The following is a 7,100-nucleotide window of genomic DNA, read 5'->3' as shown; positions in this document are numbered from 1 at the left end:
CGAAGCATCTGGGGAAGAGCTGGGAGGCAGTGCAGAAAATCCACCAGACAGTAGAGACAGCTTAGCAGGTTGACCAGGGCATATTCCTCACCAGGATCACCGAAAAAAACGCCAGCAGTGACCAGGAAAATCACATCGGCTACTTGTTTTTAGCCGTTGTTTTTAGCCGTTGCTACGGACGCCAATATAGCAAGTGAGCTACACGGCTCTTCACAATAACACTGGAACAACTAAAGACAGTCCATAAGCTTGCTTTTCGTCGCTGATGTAGCTTGCAGGGAACCAAGTAGAGATTATGTGTCCACAAAAAATCACTTTTTAAAATAAAATTGGCCAAAAAATTGCTTGGAGAAGCGGCGAACAGACAGCGCCAGCGTCCTCTCCAGCTGACGTCAGTTCTACTATATATATATATATATATATATATATATATTACCAGGTTCTTACCATATAATTTGTAATACATTCCCTTTTCCATGCAGTCAACAAACTTGAACCATGTACGTTCTGCGACGTTACCAAGTAAAACACACCAATATACCCACTAAGTAAGCTGAAACTGTACTGTAAAAGGAAGCCTTGTTTGTTTCCATGGTATTACCAGGTTCTTACCATATAATTTGTAATACATTATTCCCTTTTCCATGCATTCAACACAAACTTTTACCATGTACGTTCTGCGACGTAACCAAGTAAAACACGACAATTTACCCAGTAATTAAGCTGAAACTGTACTGTAAAAGGAAGCCTTGTTTGTTTCCATGGTATTACCAGGCTCTTACCATATAAGTTGTAATTGGTTATTCCCTTTTCCATGCAATCAACACAAACCATATATGTTCTGCAACATCGTTCACCAGTAGTTAAGCACTTTAATTGTTGTTATAAAACCCCAAACCACTGTTGATGAAAGGCATATTAAAATTAAACAAAATCAAAGGCTTATCTTTCAAACAATGCATATCTCACAAACAGGCACTGAACACTGAAAAAATCTGACAAAAAAAAGAGCCGTCCACATCAACTCAATTTAAATGTTACTGATGGTGTTTTCATAAAACACATGACAGTGTTATGGCAAGTGACCACAAGGAAGACTGCTTCAACCTCTTCAATTTGAATAAGTGGTGAATGCCATGCAGCAATCTGCCTATGGGAGCATCTTTGTGGTCATTCGCAAACCAATGAGTCCACTCGATGAATGAGAGGTGGCTCTTTAGTGTCTTCTCTGTGAGGTATCCCTGCAGTCTCCACATCTGGGATTTGAAGGCTGACAAAGACCTGACCAGGTACCTCCAAATCTCCCCTTCCATACTGTAATAAAGAATCAGAAGACAAGAAAATAAACATTAGGACTGTCAATTAATGAACATTTCTAGAACATTTAGAACTCAAAGATTATTTTGTTTCTTAGTTAAAAAAGGATGCTGGTCCTCTGGCCATTGTGTTTGGTCATATTGAAAAGAGAAAAAGGCATAGCCATAAATACAGTTAATAGGACGGGAGGGGACAGGCTGTTAGCTCCGGTTAGCACTTTAGCATCGAGCAAGCGGAGCTTCTGTCATTCAAACAACTCGGACATGTTGCCTAAAACCTATAGCACCCAATTTATTAAAATATCCAGATTTAATCGGGCTCTCTCCCATAAGTACAGTTAATAGGACGGGAAGAGACAGGCTCTGTTAGCCCCGGTTAGCGCGATGCTAAAGAGCAGCTCTACCGGAGCATTCCACCTCAACAGGTGCAAGTTAGCCTCCGGTTTGATATTCGCCAGATATTCGGTTTACCACCCAATCGGATTCATCAACATAAGTGCAATACATTACGGGCTTAGTATGTTGAGGACGGTTTAGGACACCGTATCGCGAAAAATCACAAACACATGTTGGCGCCATCGATGTCTGTGCAACAACGTCATTTACGTTCTGACTGCTACCTGTTTTAGGGACCGTCAGCAAATTACACTCACCGACTGGTGGCAGAGACGTGTGTGTGTGTGTGTGTGTGTGTGTGTGTGTGTGTGTGTGTGTGTGTGTGTGTGTGTGTGTGTGTGTGTGTGTGTGTGTGTGTGTGTGTGTGTGTGTGTGTTTGTGTGTGAGTGTGAGTGTGAGTGTGGTAACTCCCACCCCCCTCCTGCCCTGGCATTGCTTCTCCGGTCTTGTTGAACTGAGTCTGATGAGAGCCGCAATATGTTCTGCATGACGATGCCTCTCTATCTCCCCTGCAGGTCGGAGAACTGATGAGCAGACTGAGGGGCCAGCGGGTTTACTCTCTCCACTACTTCAAAACACCAAATGTATGAATTTGCAGAAATAACACATCCACAATGAATCATGGACAGTCACATTCATACTCACACTCAGACTCACACTATCAATCACATGCACACACTGACACTCATACTAACTCCCAAGGAAGGCAATGATGAATGTTCAATTTGTTCAGTTTTCACAATAATGTTTTTTTTATTTGAGTGTCTATAGTTTTGTATTTTTATTTATTACAATTATTGAAATGTTCCTGTTCAACACGGTGAATAAAGTCCAACAAAGCCTTTCTCTGAACTGTCAGGGAGGTGGTTTTTACATCATGACTCCATAACCCGGAAATATTGATCTGTCAAATTGTACCTATGGATTTTGAGTAAAACTTTTAATCGGCACATTAAATTCTAGATAAACCCACTCTGAAAAACTTTTTTTAAAGAACGTACAGTAATGCACTTGCTATGCACATGCTCAGCATTATTACCTCTCTGCATGTGGAGAAGAAGCAAGATCGTGGCGAGAAAATATAAAGGTAGAGCTGACTGGTATTTTGCAGCCCCTTTTATTAGGCCCCGTCCACACAAAGCCGATTTCGTGGCGAAACCACAAAGGTCTTGCACAGTTCGGCCTTCCGTCCACACGAAGCCGGCGAATCCGCTGACCGAAACCGTAAACTTCTGAAACCACCCTCAGAGGTGGTTTCAAATCTAGAACTTGTCAAAGGTCAAAAGGAGCCGGCACCACGCCGCTTATAACAAAAAGTGAATGTGTATTTCTCTCATAACTTTTTGTCATTATTAAAGAGAGGCCTGATTCTCAGATATGCATGTTGGATGGCTAGGGTGTAGGTCTGGGAAGTCTTGCAAGCCAGCCGCTGGGTGAGGTGAAACGAGATGGAGCACTTGCTGAGTCATTTCCTGTATGGCTGGAGCCACAGGTTGAAGCGTATATGCGTCCTTTGAGACCCCCTTTGATATATAAGAGACCCCAAGGTACAGCTTACTTAAATGTTGTTGACTCAGTCACCTATTGCATCACTTCCTTTAGGGCTTCGGCCTCCTAATTGATCATTGTAGTATAATTGAATGCCATCTTTCATATATATGATACCTCCACCACTGGGACGTGTAAACAATTCTCCAAATCCATATGGGGAGGGGGGGGGGATGCTTGTGGACAGTAGGGGTGTACACTAGACATAAATAGGAAGCAAACTCAGGAGAAGGAATGACCTCTCATAAATATTTATTGAATAAATTGTTTCAAATAACCCTGCCTCGTTAAATCAATGAGCTTGGTGTTTTGCTTTCAAAAATAGCTTATAGAAGAAGACTAAACTGAGGAAAATAAAAACATCCAAGCTGCCTTTTAAGGATACCTTGGAATATCTGTCTATTTTTAAACCATTTTTAGAGCCATGTAAGGATTAGAGGGAGCGGTCGATAGCGACCACCATAGCAACCATGACGGTCAAGTGACTGGATGCAGCCCCGTAGAAAAAAATAGAATACCACCCTACACACTCAGGAGATTATTGATATTTAAATGATTATGACCATGAAGTCTTTATTTGCATGGGTTTACATTTCTTTCTGTGTAGCATGGAAAAATCTGAGAAACACTCCCGTTCAGAATGCAGTGGTTTACATTTCGTTCTTTGGAGCACGGTTCGTTTTATTTATTTTCTGTTTTTGAGGAGGTGCTTCAAAGATGCTAATTTTTCTGCAATAATCCAAAATCCAATGGAAAAACTCGTTGGCTTTTTGTCAAGGGAACCCAGTGCGACGCTCACTTCCGGGTTGGCCAACATAGTCATCCCTCCACCACTCTATAGGCCTACTGTAAAAACACATGTTCAAGTTGAATGATAATGCATGAATTTATTCTTTATTCTGCCATAGCATACAAGTCTTTTGGCCAGTCTTTTAGCAGCCCAAATAAAAAAGACATTCCATCTTGGCCAATGTTTTGAAAGCAATAATATTTGGGTGAATATTTTTTTGTTTTATTTTTGTTGTTATTTTGTTTGTTTTAGCAGCGAAATGCATTGTGTGTGTGTGTGTGTGTGTGTGTGTTTGTGTGTGTGTGTGTGTGTGTATAACACGCTATTTTGTGTGGAAATGCGACGTAATTCAGTGTTCACGAAAACGTTGTCAACGTATGCTTTTGGTGACTGGGTTGGCTGGGTCGGATATACGTGTTTCTAACAAGATCATTAAAAGTTATATAAAGTAACGGTTTAATAACACAAACACAGGAAACACGTGAGCTGCTAGTTTAGCAAAAGCAGCGTCCCTAGCAACCTGACGTTGTTGAAACATGCGAGCGAGCCGATAAAATCTCCCTAATAACTATAAAACTAAAGATCAGACACAATTACTGACTGAAGATGATGCAAGTAAAAAGTATATTTCTCGCTAGAAATGTTATTAGAAAGACGTTTAATGGTGAATCGGTCCAAAAATATTGCATTTCCCATTCAGATAATAAAGATTAATAAAGATCATAGGCCTAGACACATTCACTGACTGAAGATTATTCAAGGAAAAAGTGCATTTATCGATAGAAATGTAATTCGAAACACGTTTAATGGTGATTCTGTCCTAAAATATTGCATTTCCCATTCAGATAATAAAGATTAATAAAGATCATAGGCCTAGACACATTCACTGACTGAAGATTATTCAAGGAAAAAGTGTATTTCTCGCTAGAAATGTTTTTAGAAACATGTTTAATGGTGTATCTGTCCTAAAATATTGCATTTCCCATTCAGATAATAAAGATTAATATAGGCTACGTAACAATTTCACCAAATGCTAGGAGAACGTCTCGCCCCCTGTTGGTGCTATTCCTCCATTCATTTAGAATGGAGAAGAAAGCGTGTACTCCTCACGCTTTGGTCAGGCAAAGCGTGACCCTGAACACGGCTTGCGATGTGGATCTATTTCACGCCTTGGCGTGATACCGGGTTGGTGTGTGTGTGTGTGTCCACTGCCCAACCCCGCCCATCATCTGGTTTTTAATAGTTCTGATTTTTAATAGTTCTGTTTTCAAGAAGATTATACAATACATATTACACCCCAACCAGGGACGCGGGAAGTCAGTCCGAGTGGGGGGTGCTGAGAGAGAGTCTATATAATGACGTCATAATAAATGCTGCGCAACATCCAATGTTTACAGAGACGAGATGAAGGGTGACGTCACATTCAGGGCTCCGCTCTGATAAACACTCTTCTGGTGTGTAAAAAGACTAACTCTACCAACTAGCCACTGTTATTCACAAACGTCAGCAAGTAAACAATGTGGAAATTAGAGTCAACTCAGCTGATACTGTGCTGAATTTCACACACTAACAACATGCCGACAAGCTGTTGCGGTCCGGGATTATACACAGCGTTATAACAAGGATTCAGGAGGTTCTTTCTAAAGGTTTACAAAGGAAAGTGACAGTAAAAGAAAGTCTTCATTTTCATCCAGAGTTACGAGTTGTCTGATATGAGGAAAGTGAAGATTTCTCCGTCAAGTGAACCGTCCGTCTTTGCTCTTTTTTTGCCAACCAGTTTACGTGCGGGATTCCAGAATCAAAACAATAACATTCAACGTGTCTATTAATATGGCCAGCAACATTTTACACCTGTTGTTTTGCACTACAACAGATGTTGAACACCAACATGCTTATGTAAAATCAGCATAGTACCATATTCAGCTATGGACAGATCACATACGGAATGCAGGGAATTGGATGTCCGGCTGGTGTTTTGATCGCGAAGTTTTGCCTTCTTGGGGCCAAAAAAATCGGAAAATACTTATTTTCTGAGACACATTGCACTTGTAACAAGCTTGACTTTTCGAATTTTCCCGTCGCGCACATAGCATTGTTCTGCGTTGTGCGTCATAGCCTACGTCAGCCTACACAGACAATGTCCTAAATAAAATGAAATGCTAATATGATAAATATAACAAAAACGGTGGATGTCAATAATTTCATGAAAAATAATGTTGCATGATAAAATTCTACTCTAAAAAAAAAAAGTATTGATTTGTTCAGAAAACGTTCTCTCGTAGTTACAGCCAGGGACCGCCAGGGGGGTGCTGCAGCACGTTAAAGGGACACTGTGTAAAAATTACTCCCATCTAGTGGTACAATTGTATATTGCATTCAAACTAATAGTGCTCGCTTGTCCAAAAACTACGGTGGGCAGTATGTGCCAAGAAGCTGTGACATGACACCTACTAGGCTACCTCATCGAGTCATTCGAGTGATGATGAGGTTCAAGAAGCTGTGACATGACACCTACTAGGCTACCTCATCGAGTCATTCGAGTGATGATGAGGTTCGTGGACAACTGGACAAATTAGATGGACAAATCAGATCAGGTTTATTGACCAAGCATTCTTACAGACAACGAACTTGACTCCAGCAGTTGTGGACTTTCCAACATGACAAATAACTATACAGATGATAAATAACAGTAGGTCATTTAATGTCAGATTACATAAAATGTCATAACATAAAAGTTGACATAGCCTTTGGTAGTCTTGGAGTTACGATAATCAAAACAATAATTCCCATAATGCGTGCGGCTGAGCACGCATCCTAATCAACGCATTGTAACCCGTTGATTTCAACAATGTAACAGTATTCTAAATACCAACAATTTACATTGTAACTAACGGAATCAAATCAAATCAAATTTATTGTCATTTTGTTGATTGAACAACAAAACGAGAAGGCGTTTCTCACGGATCAAGATCAACATACATTTCAAACAAACAAACGTCCCAATGATGAATAAATAATAAATAAAGTCCAGTGAGAAGATCTGGGACGCT

The 7,100-nt window shown here is 40.4% G+C and overlaps 1 long non-coding RNA gene across 1 annotated transcript; it reads right to left on the bottom strand.

Annotated features, from left to right (window-relative positions):
* Window positions 1–852: 852 nt before the first annotated feature.
* On the bottom strand, window positions 853–1,987 carry LOC132453383 (uncharacterized). Its single transcript, XR_009524682.1, has 2 exons — window positions 1,827–1,987; window positions 853–1,314 (listed from the first exon to the last, which is right to left on the bottom strand). It is a non-coding gene; the product is annotated as an uncharacterized LOC132453383 (long non-coding RNA).
* Between the last annotated feature and the right edge of the window lie 5,113 nt (window positions 1,988–7,100).

The sequence above is a fragment of the Gadus macrocephalus genome, chromosome 3, assembly GCF_031168955.1.
Source record: "Gadus macrocephalus chromosome 3, ASM3116895v1".
NCBI classification, from domain to species: domain Eukaryota; kingdom Metazoa; phylum Chordata; class Actinopteri; order Gadiformes; family Gadidae; genus Gadus; species Gadus macrocephalus.
Note: the sequence above shows the minus strand (reverse complement) of the source record. Positions and strands in the feature narration are given on the sequence as shown.